The sequence below is a fragment of the Chiloscyllium plagiosum genome, unplaced genomic scaffold, assembly GCF_037043375.1.
Source record: "Chiloscyllium plagiosum isolate Xiang-an unplaced genomic scaffold, Cpla_swu_hap1 HiC_scaffold_21, whole genome shotgun sequence".
In the NCBI taxonomy this organism is placed as follows: domain Eukaryota; kingdom Metazoa; phylum Chordata; class Chondrichthyes; order Orectolobiformes; family Hemiscylliidae; genus Chiloscyllium; species Chiloscyllium plagiosum.
Genome location: NW_028270159.1, coordinates 12,661,948 through 12,683,533, shown reverse-complemented (window position 1 = coordinate 12,683,533; position 21,586 = coordinate 12,661,948). Strand labels below are relative to the sequence as shown.

The 21,586-nt window shown below is 44.3% G+C and overlaps 1 non-coding gene across 1 annotated transcript in view; it reads left to right on the top strand.

Annotated features, from left to right (window-relative positions):
* The window catches only part of LOC122564942 (uncharacterized), a 29,908-nt gene that overhangs the window by 6,196 nt on the left and 2,126 nt on the right, over positions 1-21,586 (top strand). Inside the window, exons 3-4 of the transcript XR_015760696.1 lie at positions 7,203-7,293; positions 21,293-21,454. This is a non-coding gene — a transcript (uncharacterized LOC122564942). The remainder of the gene's footprint in view (positions 1-7,202; positions 7,294-21,292; positions 21,455-21,586) is intronic.

Genomic DNA, 21,586 nt, shown 5'->3' with positions numbered 1-21,586 from the left:
TGCTGGTGTTGGACTGGGGTGTACAAAATTAAAAATCACGCAGCACCAAGTTATCGTCCAACAGGTTTAATTGGAAGCACTAGCTTTCGGAGCGCTGCTCCTTCATCAGGTGGTTGTGGAGGACACAATTGTAAGACACAGAATTTACAGCAAAAGTTTACAGTGTGATGTAACTGAAATTCTACATTGAAAAATACCTTGATTGTTTGTTAAGTCTCTAATCTGTTAGAGTGACCATGTTAGTTGCACTTCTTTCATATGTAAATTACAGAACTTTTTTAAATAAGTGACATTCTCAAGTTAATTTTAACAATTGGTGTCAGCCCAGATAAGATGTTCAAGTTGTTAGCCCCTGTGTGCCATACTGTTTAGACTGGTTCTAATCTAAAAAATGAGTTAACAGAATCTTACATAGATTCATGCAGAATCTGAGAAAGTGGAGGAAACTCCACACCTCCGGAACATGGCAGTGAACAACTACACCAGTCTATGTTCAGATTTCTGCGTTTGTATTTCCTAAATGTTGTCAGAATCAGATGGGCACATTCCATCATTCATCAGTGGTTTTAAACTCATCAGGATCTGGTTCATATGATTCAGTCCTGGAGCTCTCAGCCTCTCTCAGATTAACAGTGTGAACCACTTCACCCCGGGAGATCGAATTTGGCTGGGATTGATGTTTGTTGAGGGATCACGTACGTGAGGCTTCATTTGGCATTTGAAGTTTTGGAATTGAAGTTGCCAGGCATCGTGGGAATGGAACACATGACTTCCACTTAAACCCAACAATTAACAACTTGGCTCACTTCATAGAGAACAGTGGATGTCAGGGCACCTTTGGCATTTTACCAATATCTGCTCTGTATAATGGCTTCAATCACTTGAGTGGGCATTTTGCTAAAGTAGGGCTCCTGTTCTAGAAGTGTAAAAATAAATGATTTTTTTTAATTGAATGGAACTCTGCAACTTCTGCAGTTGAAAAACTTGGCTGAGTTGGCAGCCCTCTGGACTTTGAGGCAGAAGGTCAGGATAGCAGCACATTTATTAAGATTAGATTAGATTCCCTAAAATGTGGAAACAGGCCCTTCGGCCCAACAAGTCCACACCAATCATCCGAAGAGTAAACCACCCAGACCCATTTCCCTCTGACTAATGCACCTAACACTATGGGCAATTTAGCATGGGCAATTCACCTGACCTGCACACCTTTGGACTGTGGGAGGAAACCAGAGCACCCGGAGGAAACCTACGCAGACACGGGGAGAACATGCAAATTCCACACAGACAGTCCCCTGAGGCTGGAATCAAGCCTGGGACCCTAGTGCTGTGAGGCAGCAGTGCTTACCACTGAGCCACCGTGCTGCCCAATTATCTCTGTGATGAACTGTTAAAGGTGCTCGCTTTCAAAAGTGGCATTAAACCAACGTCTGGTCTGCTCCCTTGAGTGGCTGTAAGAGATCTCAGGATTCTTTTTGAAGAGCATAGGGGGGGTTGGGAAAGATGGTGGCTTAGTGGTATTATCGCTGGATTATTAATCCAGTAATGTCCTGGGGATCTGCGTTCGAATCCCGTCACAGTAGCTGATGGAATTTGAATCCAATAAAAAAGAATCTGGAATTAAGAGCCTGATGATGACTATGAATCCATTGTTGATTGTTGGAAAAACCCATCTGATTACTAGCCTCCTTGAGGGAAAGAAATCTGCCACCCTTAACTGGTTTGGCCTACGTGTGACTCCAGACCCACAGTGATGTGGTTGACTCTTAACTGCCCCCGAGGGCAATTAGGGATGGGCAATAAACGCTGACATGGCCGATGATGCCCACATCATATGACTGAATTAAAAAAAGGGAGTTTTCATAGTGCCTGGCTAACACATCACTCTTAACCAATATCATTAGATGCGATTAGTTGATTATTTATCGACATTTTTTTTCCCGTGGGAGTTTGTTACGTGCAGATTGGCTGCTGTGTTTCCCTGCATTACAACAGTGACTACACTTCCAGTATACTTCATTCGTGGTCAAGTGCTTTGGGATGTCAAGAAAGATAACTATCCCAATTTTCTCTTTAGTTCTGGAAAGACGGTTAATCAATTTGACTCTGCAAAAAGTGCAGCAATTAACATATCGATAACCTGGTATTATGGGGAACACTTTCACACCATAATGCTTACGTGCCTGTTAAGGGTAACCTCTGTGGCCTAGACAATTGTAAGGTAGCACAGTTGTCCTCTAACCACTCAGGTGGTGTTCTTTATTAAAACACAAGACTAAATTCTCCCCATATCTGCGTGGGTTTTCTCCGGGTGCTCCAGTTTCCTCCCACGGTCCAAAGATGTGCAAATCAGGTGAATTGGCCATGCTAAATTGCTCATAGTGTTAGGTGCATTAGTCAAAGGGAAATGGGTCTGGGTGGGTTACTCTTCGGAGGGTTGGTGTGGACTGGTTGGGCCGAAGGGCCTGCTTCCACATTGTAGGGAATCTAATCTAAAGTCCTCTTCTGCAGTAGACTGGTTTTAACCTCTGGAGATCCATCTTTGTGGAGCCATTTTGTAGTTGGTTTGCTACCATATTCACTGTCCTGCTGGGTGCTTTCCATTTACTTGTGGACTTGTGTACTCAGCGGAACTTTTCAAGCAATCTCAAAAACCCCAGTCTTATTTCGAAAAAGCCTTTTCTAACTTGGCTTTAATGAGAAATGCCTTCAAATCTGAGGGTAACACTCAGTTAGGCAAGCTGAACAACTTACTGGCAATAATTGACTTTAAATAGATTCAAATATAGTTCTGATGAAGGAATTGTTGATGAATACATGTGGGGAATTGCGCTGTAGTATCACTGCACTAATAATGCAGAGCCCCAGATAAATGTTCTGGGCACATGGGTTTAAGTCCCACTGTGGTAGATGGTGAAATCGGAATACAATGAAATCTGGAATTAAAATGTCAACTTAATGGCCTGCTGTTGACATAGGAACCCCAACTGCTTCACGGATGCCCATTAGGGAATGAAATCTGCTGTCCTTGACCTAGAGTGGCCTACAGGTGACTGCATGACCCACATAGCTAACTCCTAACTGTCAGAGGTTGGTTCTTTACACGGAGAGTGGTAGGTGTGTGGAATGCACTGCCAGTGGTGGTAGTAGAGTCAGATACATTTGGGACATTTAAGCGACTCTTGGATAGGCACATGGCTGATAGTAAAATGTAGGTTAGTCTGATCTTAGAGTAGGATAAAAAGTCGGCACAATATCAAGGGCTGAAGGGCTTGAACTGTGGTGTACTGTTCCAACTACCCTCTAGGTAATTTGGGATGAATGATAAAATGACGCTGATATTCCACCAACAATGAAAACAGGAAATTCACAGGGTCTTTGACAGGCAGGGAACCAGCTAAAAAGTGATCTTGAGCCTAATAGGATACTGCATCAAAAGCTTAAAGAAGCAAATTGCGTATCAAATGAAAATGTTTTTGTTTTGAATGAAGATACAGAAGCTGGTAGATTTTTTTGAAAAGTAGAATGAAATGTAATACTGTAATACTTTGGGACAGGGGCTGGGCGAAGCATTGACCATTGTCCATCTGAAGAAAAAATGAGCTAACTGCTTGAAACAGAATAGTGAACACGGCTGTGGGGATAAATCGGAGCAGTCAGATTTAATGTTAAATTGCTCAAGCCAACAGTTTCTGCAAATCTGATGGGCATTTTCTCTGCTGTAACTGTTTTTTAACTTGTACACCCACAGCCGCAGTTCAGTTTTGTATTCTGCAGAACTGCCAAACCTCAAACTTTGCCATCCAAACTGGTCTGGGTAAGGGTTTGTACAAGAGAAGTGGTGATACCATCCATTACCGGTAGCATAGTTGACTCCTGTATTTGACTGTTTGTATTTCTCATGACGTGAGCATAACCAGTTGTGGTGAAACGGTTAAAAAATTATGTCCCAATACATGTGTGAATCTAACCGGAATGGAGGTGTTGCTTAGTCCCGTGTGAATCTTATTACACACCTCCCCGTGTGAATCTTCTTATCTGTATGTAACCAGAATGGAATGTGTTTTTTAGCCTTGCTCTGCTGTTCACATGAATGTTTATATCTGGAAAAGAGTATATCAGCTGGAAAAGTCTCCAGTTCGGTGAGTCTGCTCCGGGGTTACGTTTAACCGCCGAGCGTGGGTTGTTGGCAACCGCTCTACGAGAACTGACGGCTCCCAGTTCCGGTAACATGTAGAGTGAGTATAAGCCAGACCCGTTGTAAGTATGAGACCTGGTTGTGGCGACGCTGCGGGGAATAAAACACTTATATTCTAGCAGACTCGCCTCTTGGCTGTTTGTTCTGTGTCAGACTACTTTCCTGCGAGCCTGGTCCTTGACCTTGAGAATTTTTTAAAACACCAGTGCAAGCGACTGTCTGCATTGAACTGGAGATGGCTATCTTGTGCAATTTGGCACTGTATTGAGGTGTCTCCCACGGTCAGCAATAAAACTACTATGCTTCAACAGCATTTTAAAATTCATTTTTGAGAGCTGGGAGAAGCTGCCAAAGAATAATAAGATGAAATAATGCACAGTCATAAAGCTACAGCGGTGGCAAGTTTGTCGTCTTAAAAGCTTTTGAAACTTGAGGAAAGTCTGTTGAGGGCAAGAGCTCCATAAACTTGTGCTCCTGGGAAAGAATGGCTTAAATTGAAAGTTTGCAACCTGAATATTGATTTCCACAAATTGAGAATAAAGAGAGATGGAAGAACGACCTTATCAAAGTCATGGTGGATGGAACTAGCGTATGGGTAATTATTAAGAGTATTGACTTTACAGTTTGATTTGATGTGATCTATTGTTGTCACATGTACCTCAGTACAGTGAAAGGCTTTGTTTTGCGAGCAGTACAGGCAAATCATAGCAAGACAAGGACATAAGAGATCAAAGGGTGCTTAGACAGAGCAAGACATACAGGTTACACTGCTCAGGAGGTGCACAAAGAAGATCACGAGCAAGATCAACTTTATTTGAAGTTAGAGAGTCCCTTCATCAGTCTAATAACAGCAAGGAAGAAGCTGTTCTTGAACCTGTTGGTGCCTTTAATCAAGCTTCTGTGCCTTGTGCCTGATGGAAGAGGTTGGAGAGCATTACCGCCTTGGGGGAGGTTCTTTGATGTTGGCTGCCTTCATCAAAGTTTGTTTGCAATAAATGCACACAGCCTGCTTATTAACCAGAAGAGAATAAGATTGGAGATATCGGTTATTGATTGTATTGAAATAATTGTTAATGTATATGAAAGAAAGTTTGCGTTTAAATAACATGTTGAAACGTCTTGAAGCACTTCATAAAAAGGAAGTTAGTGGTGACTGTGTCACATGAGCATGCCTAATGCACGAGCATGAGGTCTTTAACTCATTAACAGAAGCTCCTTGTCAGCTGCAAGTTCACTTCTCTCCCTAGCTTTCACTTTGCGTGAGCCTTATCGTCAGGTAGGCTTCAGTTGGATGGGAACTTGATGCCTGCAGTCAGGGATTGATCTGATGAAGAACTGGTTGCTGCTGTCAGGGGGCTGACTGGGTGAAGAACCACATTCTGCCATTAGGAAGAACCCAGTGGAGCCAGATTTGTAGAGGGCAGGGAGCTAACCTGTGCACTTGAGTCAGAAGTCAAATGACACCAGGTTATAGTCCAACAGGTTTATTTGAAATCGCAAGCTTTCGGAGCACTGCTTCTTTGTCAGGTGAAACGGCACTTCATCTGACAAAGAAGCAGCACTCCAAAAGCTTGTGATTTCAAATAAACCTGTTGGACTATAACCTGCCGTCACGGGACTTCTGACCTCGTCCACCCCAGTCTGACACCGGCACCTCACATGGTGCATTTGAGGTCAATAGTTCCAAGAAGCAGATTGGTATAATGGGTTCGTAGTGAACGAACACGGGTTAGGGGGTAGGTATGAATTTGTGGTTGTTGCTAAACGTTAATGCATTCATACAAGTCAGCAGAGCTATGAAAATGCTGGGATTTCAGGGTTAATGCGAGAGGGCCTGAGGTTTGGGATGAGTGATTAGGGAAGTGCCACTGTGGTTGAAACTTGAAAAAGTCTTGCTCAGCCTTTGTTCAAGTTGTTGATGTCGATTTGACTAGAATATTATTATAGTCAAGCTGAGAAAGAAAGTGGGGTCAGGTGTGGGAGCCACTATTATTAAGCTGCTGAATAGTAATATGCCAGGTATGTTTGTTTTTTACTCTATATCTTTGTACACAGCAGTCACCACATAATGTTTAATATTGTGCTAAGATGTTAACTGTATTAGCTGTATTGAAACAAGTTAAATGTGACTGTTTTTAAAAATGCTGCAGTGTATGTTTTGCTCATCATCTGTATCACCTAAGTGCGTTACAATAGAAGTAGGTCAGAAGCATCAGGAAGGAATCCAGAGAAGGATATTTCATTATCGTCTAATCAGGGTTAGCTTGGATTACAAGCTAATTACTTTGGATGCTGGGAATTTGAAATAAAGACAGAAAGTGCTGGAGCAGCTGTGGAGGGAAAAACAGTTTATGTTCATGACCAGAATAACTCCTCTTCTGAGCTATGAGTCTTTGGAAGTATGACTCTTATTCGGAACAAGTATCATTATCGAACCCAAAATATTAACTCTTTTCTCTATCCATTGATGCTGTCAGACCTGCTGAGCTTCCCCAGCACTTCCTCTACTTCAGCCCCAGTCCCTTTTGGTTTAATGTGGTAAAATCACGAAAACTTCTCAATAATCAGATCTGTATCCACGCTGCAGAATCCACTTGATGTCAAAGGAATATGATAACATCGCAATAACAGATTGACATGGGGTGTAGTGTTTACAGAATGTTAGGGCAGTTGCGCTCAGTACAGAACCTGTCAGAAATTGATGCAAGGAGGTTGGAATAGTTGCACCAGGGAAGCAGAGGCTTCAACTGTTTCAGTATGTTGACCGCTGAAGCACACGCTGTAGGTTCCATCAAAGTAGTTTGCCTTTTATCAGTTTGTAAATTCTGGATGTTTTTCAGTGCTGTTCTGTTTCTTGTCCGTGCACTCTCCAGTTTATTTCCTCGAGTTGTATTCTTAAATTTTAAAGTCATCTCTATTCTGGTTTATTACTCTGGTCTCTGTCATACATTATGTTCTTCTCAGTCACTATCTCAAGGCTTATTATGTTGTGATCACTATTGCCTAGATACTCCTGGAGAAGCCCTTCTCCCATCTGGTTCATTTTCCAGATTTACCGGTGATCCAGTCTCTCTCTCGCTGGGATTTTTACAAACCAGGTAAGAAAGGAGTTCAGTTCAGTTTGTTTAAAGATTATTTCATCTACCCCTTTCACCACCTCTTGTTCTTGTTTTACTTGGGGGGGTGGTTAAAATCTCCCACGATTATCGTTCTTTGTTCTTTTACTCAGTTTGCATTTTGCTTCTAGAATTATTTTTCCAAGTCCTTTCTCCTGTTTGGTGATCAGTGGTGCGTTCCTGTTAGTGTGATTGATCCATTTCAACTCAATCACTGTGAATTCTGTTTCTAATCTTGTGTTATTTATGTCCCTACTTCTTTACTGTCACTGTATTACCTCTAATTAATACAGCTTACATTCCTGGATTTTGTTATAAAATGTAATATTTTGCAGTCCAAAATCAGCAATGAGTAGATTTGACTCAGTGCAATGAGCCAATGTAATTAGGTAGAAAGTGATGCACTGTCTCTAGCGTTAGTAATCTCAAACCAGTCAGGTCACTGCAGATATTGCTTCATAATGTTTTGCTCCTTTTGATTGTTAGATAGTCTTTGACTCTCCACTGAAATAAAATGCAGCTTCAGTCTCATTCATTCAGCTTATTTTTTCAATGAGCAACTTACCAAGGTTGAACGGAGCTGAGATTAGCAGCAATATGTTACAGCTTTTAGTCAGACTGGGTATTGAACCCATTGTCCAGACCTGCAGCTTCTGATCAGCAGGCCTGATGTACCTCCAGTAGAGAGTGAGTTAGAGACAGAGTCTGTAGAGGGATTTAGACAAAAGCACTCAGGAGCAGATTTTTATTGAATTCATATTTCATTATTGACTACACTGGGATTTGAACTCATGTCTGCAGTACACTGGGGACTCTGGATTACTCGTATAGTCATGTAACTGCTATGTCACAGACTCCCTTAATTATTAACGCATAAGATCTGGAGGGGACCAGATAGGGTGGAAACTGGGAGAAGAGGTCACTGCTTAAGAAGAAGAGGGCTCCCTATTTAAGACCGTAAGACACAGGAGTAGAAATTAGGCCATTCGGCCCATCGACTCTGCTCCACCATTCAATCCTAGCTGGTAGGATTTTCAATCCCATTTTCCTGCTTTCTCCACATAACCTTTGATCCCCTTGGAAATCAAGGGCTTTGCTATTTCTGTTTTAAATATACTCAATGACCTGGCCTCCACAGCTTTCTGTGTTAATGAATTCCATAGATTCACCACTCTCTGGCTGAAGAGGTTTCTCCTTATCTCCATTCTAAAAGGTCTTCCCTTTACTCTAAGGCTGTGCCCTCATCGTCTCTCCTACCAGTGGGAACATCTACTCTGTCCAGGCCTTTTAGTATTCTGTAAGTTTCAATCAGATCCCCCTTCATCCTTCACTGAATTAGAAGACTTCTTTCCTCTCAGGGGGCCATTAGTCTGTGGAATTCTCTTCAGTGGAGGCTCGGTCATTGAATTTATTCAAGGCAGTGTTAAAGTAGGTTATTAGTGGACTAGGAAGTGGCACAGTGGCTCAGTTGTGGTTAGCATTGTTGCCTCACAACGCCAGGGACCAGGGTTTGATTCCACCCTTGGGCAACTATCTGTCCATGTGAAGTTTGCACGTTCTCCCCGTGTCTGTGTGGGTTTTCTCCCACAGTCCAAAGCTGTGCAGATTAGATGGATTGGCCATGCTAAATTGCCCCATAGTGTCCAGGGATGTGCACGTTGGGTGGGTAGGCCATGGTGTTTACGAGGATGGGGGGGTGGGCCTGGGTGGAATGCTTTTGGGAGGCGCGGTGCAGACTCGATGGGCTGAGTGGCCAGTTTCCGCACTGTAGGGATTCTAAATGGAGGGGTGTGGAGTGCAGACAGGAAGCTGGAGTTGACACCATAACCAGATCATCCCGTTCTTAATGTACAGCAGAACAAGCACCAGGGGTTAAATCCTGTTTTGCCTGTTATCTTGCAGATTTCAGAAATAGTACCATTCTGTAATGACTGCACTGATACCAGACTGCAACTTTTCTGTCTGCGCAATTAGACTGGTATCCTCTAAGAGTAACGTTGTTGTTCAGTACACTGATCCCCTTGATGTAAATAAACAAATCAAGAAGTTCCAGTTGCTTTAGTGTTAGGAATTTTCCGAACCCCTTTGCCTCCTGGCAATGAGTATATCTAAATGCTCTGAAGTACTGATTCTCATGGGCCCCTTACTTAGCATCCAGGTTTGTGACCTTTGTACGTACTTTCGGGGACCGTTGCACTCTCTTCACGTGGGACGTAAACAATTGTGGACTAGGCTTTTTGGCTACAGGCGACATGAAGCTGAACTCAGTCCTGCCCCTCATCTGCCACCCACACTTGCACGTTTTACCAAGAGTCAGTTATTGATGGTAAGGAATGGGAGCCCTGAGTCCTCTCGTTTTAGTCAAAAGGCTACAGATGCTGGGACAGTTGGTGTTTTGGACACTGAGCACGATACATTTTGTTAGTTAAGAAATTGTGGAACCAAACAGTAGACAATGATCTGCTTAAATATTTATAGAATCAAACCATTCCTACAGTGAGTAAGCAGGCCATTCGGCCCACAGAGTCCACACTGACCCTCCAAAGAGCATCCCACCCAGACCCAACCCCACGCTATCCCTGTCACCCTGCATTTCCCATGGTTAATCCACCAAACCTGCACATCCCCAGATACTATGGGGCAATTTAGCATGACCAATCCACCTAACCTGCTTCTCCCAGACACTGTGGGGCAATTTAGCATGGCCAATCCACCTAACCTGCTTCTCCCAGACACTGTGGGGCAATTTAGCATGGCCAATTCACCTAACCTGCATATATTTGGACTGAAGAAAGGTTGAGGGACTGAATGGCCTCTTGCCGCTCCAATGCTCTTGGCTGCCCTGAGGGCAAATGCTGGTTCTCAGCAATACTCTGGCACGGGTCAGGAATCGAGCTGAAGACTCTCGTTTCCTGTGTGGTTCAATGCTGCAGCCAGTATCATGTGTACCTCCTGAATGGGGAGATTCCGTTCCCTGTGTTGCTCTGCACAAAGTTGGCTCTTTGGCTTGTTGTCTGCTGCTGCTTTATCCTGAGCTGATGCTTTATTGATACTTATTAATGTGCTAGCGGTAGTTTGCCTTTACTTTCCACACTCAAGGGCAGGAGAACGAGGTAGGTCCGAAGTCTACCTAATTGAACCCAGACTGTCGATAGTGTTCTGAAGTATAGGTTAGCCGGCTTGGCATCTAAGAGCCGGTTAGCTCAGTTGGCTATTTGGCTGGCTTGCAATATTGAATGAAGCCAACAGTGCAGGGTCAATTCTTGCCACTGACTGAGGTTACCATGAATGTCCAACCTTTTCATCCTTCGCCCTCGCCTGAGGTTTTGTGACCCTCGGATTAAACCACCATCAGTTGTCCCTCACTAACAAGAGAGCTTCTGGGACTATGGCGACTTTATCCAGCTGACTAAGCTCATGGGGACCTGAGGGCTTTCTTGGTGCCATAGGGCTTGTTTCCTTGCTTGCCTCGTAGGTACACCAGTATATGCCTGGTGTCAGGTAGAAGAAAGTGTGGACTGCAGCTGCTGGAGATCAGAGTCGAGAGGGTGATGCTGGAAAAGCACAGCAGGTCAGGCAGCATCCGAGGAGCAAGAGAATGGACGTTTCGGGCATAAGCTCTTCATCAGGAATTGATACATTTCCTGATGAAGAGCTTATGCCCAAAACATCGATTCTCCTGCCCCTCAGATGCTGCCTGACTTGCTGTGCTTTTCCAGCACTACACTCTCGACCCACTGTCAGATGTGTTGCTGAGATGCAGAATTCCGATGGCCAGATATGAGGAGTCTGTTGTGCTGTAAATCTGATGGGTTGCTGTGATTAACTCAAACTATGAGAACATTTGACTCTCTCTGCAGAATGTTACTTTACGGTACATGTTATTTTTCCAATCCCCACTCAGATTTGTCCATTGTAATTTGTCTTGTTGATCTTCAGATAATTAGTCTTATGAGTGATGGAGTTGATGTAAATAATAATGCATTACATTCTTTCATGGATGGTTTTGATAACAATTGGCAGGCCCAAGCCATTTTCTGCTGTTTGGTAGGTGAATAACTGGAGGACATGAATTTAAGATAACCTGCAGAAGAATTAAAGATTAGATTCCCTAGAGGGTGGAAACAGGCCCTTCGGCCCAACAAGTCCACACCGACCCTCCAAAGCGTAACTCACCTAGACCCGTTTCCCTACACTTACCCCTGATTAATGTACCTAACAGTATGGGCAATTTAGAATGGCCAATTCACCTAGCCTGCACATCTTTGGACTGTGGGAGGAAACCGGAGCACCCAGAGGACACCCACGCAGACACAGGGAGAATTTGCAAACTTCACACAGACAGTTGCCTGAGGCGGGAATTGAATCCGGGTCCCTGGTGCTGTGAGGTAGCAGGGTTAACCACTGAGCCACCGTGACCCCCTAAATTTAAATCCCACCAGTTGTCGTGAATGGTTTAAATCCATATCCCTAGAGCATTTGGCCAGGCCTCTGGGTTACTAGCTCAGTGACATTCCCATTACACCACCATCTCCCATCTCTTAAAGAGATCAGTGGAATTTATTTTTCGGTGAACTGGAATTGTGTATACGCTTGCAAAGGAAAAGCTCAGAGGGCTGTGGAGAAAGAGCAGGAAGATGTGGACCTAATCAGGTAATTCACTCATAGAACCTCATGCATGTAGTGTTAGGGGTTAAGACCATGGGGAATAGGAACAGGAGTAGGCCATTTGGCCCCTCAAGCCTGCTCCACTACTCAGTGCGATCATGGTTGATCTGAGATGCCTCATGTCCACCTTCCTGTCCTTTCCCTGTAATCCTTGATTTCCCCTACTGATTAAGAGACCATCTATCTCAGACTTAATTATACACAAGAGCGCAGCTCCACAGCTGTCTGCAGCAACAAGTTCCGAAGACCTTCAACCCTCTGAGAGAAGAATTTCCTCCTTGGTGCCCGTTTACTCTGAGATTGTGCCCCCTGAACCCACACTCCCCCCAAGAGGGGAAACAGCGTCTCAGCATTTACCCTGTCAAGCCCCTTAAGAATCCGATATGTTCCACCAATTAAGTGTTACTGCTAATGGGATGGTATTTCTCATTGTCGAAATGATGCAGTATAATGTAATGGTGGTATTTCTTACAGCCCTGTGGTATGATGAAGTCACAGTAAGATGTTTCTTCAATAAAGTTAGTGTTTTCTTTACCTCAGACTCTGTAAAAACTCTTCAGCAACGCAACAAGATTAAGGACACCAGGCTACTAAAGTATGATGGACTAACTAGCTTCCTCTTGTGTTGTGTGTTTCTATTATTTATATTTTAATGAATTTTGAAAACACCGTCTTGAAGTCTAAGATGCTGTACGGGATAAATAATTCTGCTGTTAACTGTGATCTGTCTCCTGTGATTATAGCTGCAGTATATAGGGTGGTTCTGCTACTCTCTGCTCACATAAGGAGTGTTTGCATGTTCAAAATTGGGTACAAATCTAAAGGGAGTGCAAGAACAGAAGGACCTGGGTGTACAGATGCTCAGGTCAGTGGAGATGGCAGGTAGAGAAAGCCCTAAGTAAAATGTGGTATCCTTGGCTTAATTAACAGGGGTGTAGAGTACAAGAGCAAGGAAGTGATGTTGAGCCTGTATAAGACACAAGGCACAAGACACTTGTTACTGTATATACTTGATTTAGAGATGCCGGTGTTGGACTGGGATGGACAAAGTTAGAAATCACACAACACCAGGTTATAGTCCAACAGGTTTAATTGGAAGCACTAGCTTTCAGAGCGCCACTCCTTCATCAGGTGGTTGTGGAGGACACAATTGTAAGGCACAGAATTTATAGCAAAAGTTCACACTGTGATGTAACTGAAATTATACATTGAAAAATACCTTGGTTGTTTGCTAAGTCTCTCGTCTGTTAGAATGACCATGATAGTTTCACTTCTTTCATGTGTAAATCACAAAACATTTTTTAAAAATTACATTCTCAAGTTAATTGTGACAATTCCTATCAGAAAGATGTTGTGAAACTTGAAAGGGTTCAGAAAAGATTTACAAGGATGTTGCCAGGGTTGGAGGATTTGAGCTATAGGCAGAGGCTGAACAGGCTGGGGCTGTTTACCCTGAAGTGTCGGAGGCTGAGGGGTGACCTTATAGAGGTTTATAAAATCATGAGGTGCATGGACAGGATAAATAGACAAAGTATTTTTCCTGGGGTCGGGGAGTCCAGAATAGAGGGCATAGGTTTAGGGTGAGAGGGGAAAGATATAAAAGAGACCTAAGGGGCAACTTTTTCATGGTGTGTGTGTGTGTGTGTGTGTGTGTGTGGCGCAATGGTGGTCACCTGTAGTGTGACATAAACCCAAGGTCCCGATTGAGGCCCTCCCTATGGGTATGGGTCATTCTCACAGATGAGAGACTTAACATACAATCAAGGGTGTTTTTCAATGTATAATTTCAGTTACGTCATACTGTAAACTTTTGCTGTAAGTTCTGTGTCTTACAATTGTGTCCTCCACAACCACCTGACACTCCGAAAGCTAGTGCTTCCAATTAAACCTGTTGGACTGTAACCTGGTGTTGTGTGATTTGTAACTCTGTATTATACTTAATTTTTTTTTCACTACTTTTTAAGGTTAAATTTATAGGGTCGACTGTTACATGGAAACTATTTTTGAGAGGCTGAAAGATTCATACCGTATCAGTAGCAGAAGCCCAATTGGTCCCTAAACAAATAAAGAAGAGAAAAAAAGATTTATGGTAATTCTGAAAACCTGGAGCAGCACACGACAGCCAGCAGACTGGAAGACCAGGAGCGGAGCAGAACAATCAGCAAACTGGAAAGCTGGAGTGAGACATGACGGCTGGTACACTGACTCCTAAATGTTGATCTGTTATCTGTGAAGAACTAGGGTAACTTTTACACGAGATCTAAGGAAAATTCCAGGTTATTTGGCCAAAAATAGGGGGTCGACTTTTGCATGAGATCAACTATTACTCAAGTCTATACGATAGATCTCAGCTGGAGGATTGCGTACAGTTCAGGATACCACATGGGAGTGAGTGCAAATGTGATTTACAAGCATGCTTCCAGGAATGAGGAACTTTGGTCTCGAGTAGAGATTGAAGATCTTAGGGCAATCCTCCTTCGGGAGGCAGGCTGAGAGGAGATCTAATGGGGGTTTTCAAAACCATAAGCAGGCAGGACAGGGGGTAAGGAGAAACTCTTCCTCCTTGTCAAAGGAACAAGAAATGTGAGGGGAAAATTACAAGTGATTTGCAAACGAAATAAATATGATGATGTGAGAAAATCCTATTCACACAGTGAGCAGGTAGGGCCTGGAAGTATGATGGAGGCAGGATCGATTGAGGGATTCAGTTGAGTATTGGACCGTTATTTGGATAAAATAAAGTGAGGGGGAATGGGGAGAAAGCAGGAAGTTGGTACATTGTAACAATGCGCCTTTGAAGAGCCGGTGTAGGCACAAATGGGCTGAATGGCCTCCTTCAGCAACCTAAGCTTCAGTGATGCTGTAAAATCTTGAATATCTCTCTGGCTGAAAGCATCTACCCTGCTAGCATTGTCACATCACCCTCTGAAACAAGGAGGTATATTTTAAGACTTACAGTACTAACTTGTAAACTGTTTTGTTTCCAATAACTGGGGAGAGTTAGGATTGGCTGCATCTGTGCACGACTCACTAGATAGTTGCTTGATCAAAGAATAGTTTGACATTGTATAGGAACTGATCAGCAGAGTGGGATTAGGTTTGGGTAGCTTGAGGATTAAAACGATTGATGTTGTCTTTCTCTAAAAGGTGACGTTTGCTGATGAGTGAAACAAGGAGAGAGTTTTCACAACAGACTGTGTGGGGAAGGGGAAGAGAGTGTGTGACATTGTTGTGATTATATGGCACGAGAAAGGAATTCTAGTCACAGTAACAGACGTAGGAAGTGCAGGACATGAGCTTGCCAACTCTCCCACAGACCTGAGCGTGTTCTGGAATTGCAAGCTCACAAGTGCCTGGTATGTAATTTTTTTTTCCCAATGGACAAAGGAGGTGGAGGAGCAAGAGAAAAGAAAGAAGGAGGGATGGTGAGCGAAGAGAAGAAACAATGCATTGATGCTCTTCTTGGCTGCCATCCGTGTGGTGGGTGCTGATCACTTATGCCCTTGGTAATGGTTTTTGTTTGGTACCAGGGACAACTTGGATGCTTGCCTGGAGATGAAACATCTCACACTTAGGATTGACTGCTGCGTGGGCCAGGTTTCAGTCTGTCAGCACATTACTCCCACAGCAATCAATTACTCCCCACATTGCTGTATAGTAAAGCCTGCTCTCTGCAGGACTGAAAGTGAAACAGATCGAACCTTCCACATACCTAAAGCATACAGAAGAGAATTCTAGATCACTGCAGGCAGTTGGTTGACAAGTTTAACATGGTCCTTTTTACATCTTGACCCTTTGAGTGCTGAAATCTCTTTTGCCAATTTTGTTTTTCTTCATAACGAGCACAGAGAATGCTGGAGAAACTCACCAGGTCCAGCAATGTCTGTTGTGAGAGAGAGAGATTGAGTTAATATTTTGAAACCAGTGGGGTGGGGGAGTCCAGAACTAGAGGGCATAGGTTTAGGGTGAGAGTGGAAAGATATAAAAGAGACCTAAGAGGCAACTTTTTCACGCAGAGGGTGGTCTGTGTATGGAGTTACCTGCCAGAGGAAGTGGAGGAGGCTGGTACAATTACACATTTAAAATCCATCTGGATGGGTATATAAATAGGAAGGGTTTAGTGGTATATGCCAAATGCTGACAAATGGGACTAGGTTAGGTTAGATATCTGGTCAGCATGGATAAGTTGGACCGAAGGGTCTGTGTCCGTGCTGTACATCTGTGACTCTTCACAGGGAAAATAAAGCATCGTCATCATCATCGGTGGTCCCTACAGACGAGGATGACTCTCTTCCACTCTTAGGATGAGTCTGTAGGCAATTGTACAGATCCATGGGGCTTCCACAGACTCTATCACACTTGGGGCAGGTGGTGGTCACAGGAAGGAGTGGGTCGGGTGTAGGTGTGGCAACGCATTCCTTACGCTGTTTGTGCAGGATTCCACTTTTTCTCAACGGCAAGTCTCAAGGTGCTCAACGCCTTCCCGGATGCTCCCCTCCCACTTTGGACGGTCTTGGGGCAGTGTTTCCCAGGTCTCTGTGGGAACATTGCACTTGCCCAGTGAGGCCTTGTGGGCATCCCTGAGGCGCTTCCTCTGTCCCACCTGGGGCTCGCCTGCTGTTTCGGAACTGGGAGTAGAGCACCAGCTTGGGGAGTCTTGTGTTGGTCATGTGGACAACGTGCCTGGCCTATTGCAGCAGATCGAGGGGGTTCAGTGCCTTGATGTTGGGGAAGTTGGCCTGGTTGAAGATGCTGGTGTGGGTGCGTTTTTCCTCCCAGTGGATTTGCACAGGCAACATTGGTAGGACTGCCCTTCCTGTATGAGATTGGTGATACCATCATTCAGATGTGACATTAAACTGAGGCTCCGTCTGCAGCCCCTCAGGTGGATGTAGAGATTCCCAATGCATTATTTCCAACAGGAACACAGTAACATTCCCTGGTGTGCTAAATTTATCCGTCAGTTGCTGTCATAAAAGAACACAGATGTGTCTTCCTGAGCACCACTTGTGAATGCTTTACATTGAGTTGAAGAGCCCAGTGTGACCCCTGGTCTTGTGAGATGGGAGACCGCGACGATAGAAGGGACAAAGGGACAGGGCCCAGAGGAGGTGTGAATGGCACAGCAATGAGCGACCACTGTCCGAGATGAAGCTCATAATACAAGCCCAGGTTAGAGGCTGAAATTGTTGAACTGACTGAGTCTGAAACACTGCAAATTGCCAGATTGAAAGCTGAACTTTAACCTTGGGTTGAGGCAAGTTGGAACCTGTGGAGTATTTCCTGGTTTACGAGGGAATCCTGTTCCTAGGCCAACAGGGGTGTACATTGTGGGTCACGTTCACCCAGACCATCTGGGATACCTTGGGTAAATTCACTGCCATCCCTCCTCCTTATGACAATTGGTCTAGAATAGAATAGAATGCCTACAGTGTGGAAACAGGCCATTTGGCCCAACAAGTCCACATTGACCCTCCTAAGAGTAACCCACCCAGTCCCATTTCACTACCCTACTACTCTACATTTACCCCTAACTAATGCACCTAACCTAGATGTCCCTGAACCTGCACATTCTGTGGGAGGAAACCAGAGCACCCAGAGGAAACCCACGCAGACACAGGAATAATGTGCAAACTCCACACAGACAGTCACCCGAGGCTGGAATCAAAACCGGGTCCCTGTTGCTGTGCCACTGTGCCATCTAAGTTACTGATACCACGTGGAAAAGGATACCTTTGGCAGGAGATGAGCTCAATTTTGAAAGAAACGATAAAAATGTATTATGTATTACTTAGCAAGTTTTATTACAGCAAAGGTATGTTAAAGTGGTGCAATGGTAACATCAAAAATAAAACATAGAATTGTAGAGCAAAAGCAGAAATTGCTGGAGAAGCTCAGCAGGCCTGGCAGCATCTGTGGAGAGAAATCAGAGTTAGCGTCCTTTTCGTTTTTATGTGGATGCTGGATATCTGAAACAAAGCAAAATATAAATTGGTGCAAAATCTCAGCAGGTTTGGCAGTATCTTTTTTTCTCAACTGAGGGATTCCCCACCACTGTGTTTGATGGGGCCCTTAGCTGTATCCAATAAGCCTCCTGCATTTCTGCCCTCACCCCTTCCCTCCCATAACACCAATAGGGTTCCTTGGTTCACACTTCCCACTCCACCAGTTTTCGCATCCAGAGGATCATAAGCTGCTAATTTCAGCCACTTCCAGTAGGATGCCACCACCAGATAAGTATTCCCCTACCCTCCCATGTCAGCTTTCCACAGGGATCGTTCCCTCTGGGATACCTTGGTCCACTCCCCCCCCAACATCTCCCCACACCTTCATGGCACCTTCCCTTGCAATTGCAGAAGTGTAATACCTGCCCATTTACTTCCTACTTCCTCAGTACCCAAGGCCCCAGACACACCTTCCAAGTGAAGCAGTGATTTCCCTGCATTTCACTCAATCTAATCTACTCTATCCACTGCTCATAATGTGTACACCGGGGAAATGGAAAACCTGCTTTGCATAACACCTACCTTCCGTTCATAAAAATGACCTAAGCTTCCTGTTGCCTGCTACTTTGACACACCACTGTGTTCCCTGTTTCTGTCTCGGGTCTGCTGCAGTGCTCCACTGAGACTCAATACAAGCTGGAGGCACAACACCTCGTCTTCTGCTTTGGTATCATAAAGTCTTCAGCATTCCGCATTGAATTCAGCACCTCATTTTCCGTTTGGGAACTCTACAGCATTCTGGACTCCACATCGAGTTCGCCAATTTTAGGGCTTGAGCTCTCCCATCTCCTTACCCCAAGCCCCACACTCCAGGCCTTGTTATCACGTGGTCTGACATTACACACAGCCCATTGTTAGTCGCTAACAGTCTCCATTAACAGCTATTCACTCTCCTATCCTGATTGTATCCACTCTTTCATGCAACTGTTCTTCTCTCTCTTTGGGCTCTATCTCAACCAATCGTTTACTCCTTACCCCTCCCCCCCCCCCCCCCCACTCTTTCTTCTGCATAAAAATTAACATTCCCCTATCTCCTATCAGTTCCGAGGAAGGGTCAGTGAAATGTTAACTCTGCTTTCCCTCTCCACTGATGCTGCCAGACCTGCTGGGCTTTTCCTGTAATTTCTATTTGTTATTGAATTTAACAATTTCAGAACATGGCTACCTTCTTCCATTAGGAGAAAGTAAGGAGTGCACATGCTGGAGACCAGATTCAAGAGTGTGGTCCTGGAAAAGCACAGGAGGTCAGGCAGCGTCTGAGCAGGAAAATTGACGTTTCGGGCATAAGCCCTTCATCAGGAATGAAGGGCTTACCCGAATAAGGGCTTTTGCCTGAAGCATCAATTTTCCTGCTCCTCGGATACTGCCTGACCTGCTGTGCTCTTCCAGCACCACACTCTCGACTACTTTCTTTCATTATTTATTACCTACCCCATACCCCAGATCTTATCATTTAAATGGGTTGCTTTCACCACAATCAACCCATTTTCAATCACTCAGCTCCCATTACCACTTACCTAGCTTCTCTTCTTCCCTGGTTTACTAACAACCATCCGTTTGTCTGCCTACCCCTTTTCTCTCCCCTCGCCTTGCCCCGTCTCTACCTATCCTCTCACTGCTTTATTGCCCCATATCAGCATTAAGTACCACCTTTCCCTAACTGCTTTTAGTTATGATGAATGGTCTCAAAACATTAGCTGTCTTTCTGTCCACATAGTTGCTGCCAGACCTGCTGAATTTCTCCAGCTTTCTGTTTTGGTTTGTTAATGGTAATACTAATAAGCTAGTAGCCTAGAACCCCAGGCTGATGTTCTGGCGACTTGGGTTCGAATCCTACCAAGGCAGATAGAGAAATTTAAAAATCTAGCCTAATGGTGACTAGGTAGCTATTGTCCATTGTCAGGAAAAGAAACCCACCTGATTCCCTTGAAGGAAGGAAATCTGCCATCCTTACTTGTTCTGCACATGTGATTTCAGATCCACAGCAAGGTAGATGACTCTTAACTGTGTAGAGTTTTCACATTCTTCCCATGTCTGTGTGGGTGCTCCAGTTTCCTTCCACAGATCAAAGGTTAGATGGATTGGCCATGCTAAATTGTCTGTAGGGTGTAGGGATGTGCACGCTAGGTGGATTAGGCAAAAGTGTACAGGAAAAGTGAAGCAGGTGCACTGATGTCTCTGTTGACAGGCTGCTAGGAGGTTGCAATTAACGCACGAGAGTGGGAAAAAAAGACGCAGGATTGTCAGAGCATGGCACAACTCTGCAGTGTCCACTGATTCCAAGCGTGACGATGCTGCTCCTTTAACAAGGTTATTCTGTCCTTTCATTTTTTCAGTGGGGTCGTAAAGGCAGAGGTTCCGATATGTCTGGGTTTATCTACTTGAAGAAGTGTTTAAGTTTTTAAAAACACTTGTACAATGAAAGGGGAATGACCAGTTCTTCCAGTTCAGGGTTTGGTTTAGTTTGGTTTTAGCAAGCTGTTTGGTTTGCAGCTACTGGTTATTGTGGCTGCTGGTCAAGGAAACAGCTCCATGCTGATCCTCTCTCTCTCTGTCTCTCTCTCTCTCTGTCTCTCTCTCTCTCTCTGTCTCTCTCTTTCTCTGTCTCTGTCTCTCTCTGTCTCTGTCTCTCTCTCTCTCTCTCTCTCTCTCTCTGTCTCTGTCTCTGTCTCCTCTGTCTCCCACATCTCTCCTATAAGAACCTGTGTTTGACTTTACCTTTCCTTTTGCCAAGGGGGTGTTTATGGGGATGTAGCAAGTATTTGGAACAGCGTCAGTAAGTTGCAATAGAGTCAATTGGGTTTTTAGATCAGTTATGTTATTCTATATTCTATTCTCTTTTTTTTCGTCTGGAAATAAATTCAGTTTTGTTTTGAAACTGAGTAGTTGGGTCAGCTGCACCACTACTGCAATGTCACCTTTCACCTGCTTAAAGCAACTAGAAAGGTTTGGGGCTGGGCCGCCACCTTGAGATGTTTTGAGCGGGTTATGGCCTGGTCTGTAACACCTGGTTTTGTGGAACATGGCGGTAGCTCAGGATTGGGGGAACTGTTTATGTCTCAGCAAAGCTTGGAATCAGTGGACACTGCAGAGTTGTGCCATGCTCTGAAAATCCTGTGTCTTTTTTTTCCCACTCTCGTGCGTTAATAGCATCCTCCTAGCAGCCTGTCAACAGAGACATCAGTGCACCTGCTTCATCTTCGGAACAAAATACTCCACAAAGAAATTAATGTGATTCTATCAATAATTTAACCAGCAAGACCTACCTTTAAGGATTTTAACATTTTCATTTTGTCTCCTGCTTTCAGCGTTGGAGTGACAGAAAGCAATTGTGTGACCATTGCCCGAAATCAAGTGACCATGCGCTAACTTGCAATGACACTGCGATTGGCCAGGCAGCTCTTTGTACACATTTTAGGGCAGAACTGTATTTTGGAAGCTGTCCAACTGGAGCGATCTGCATTGAAAAGGTTTGTATCTCACTTTCTTTTATCAACACTTTAGGGAATGAAATCGGCTGTCTAAACCCAGTCTGCCCTGTGTGCATCTCCACATTGACTTCTACCTTCCCTCTGAAGCGGCCTAGGTGTATTCAGAAATGC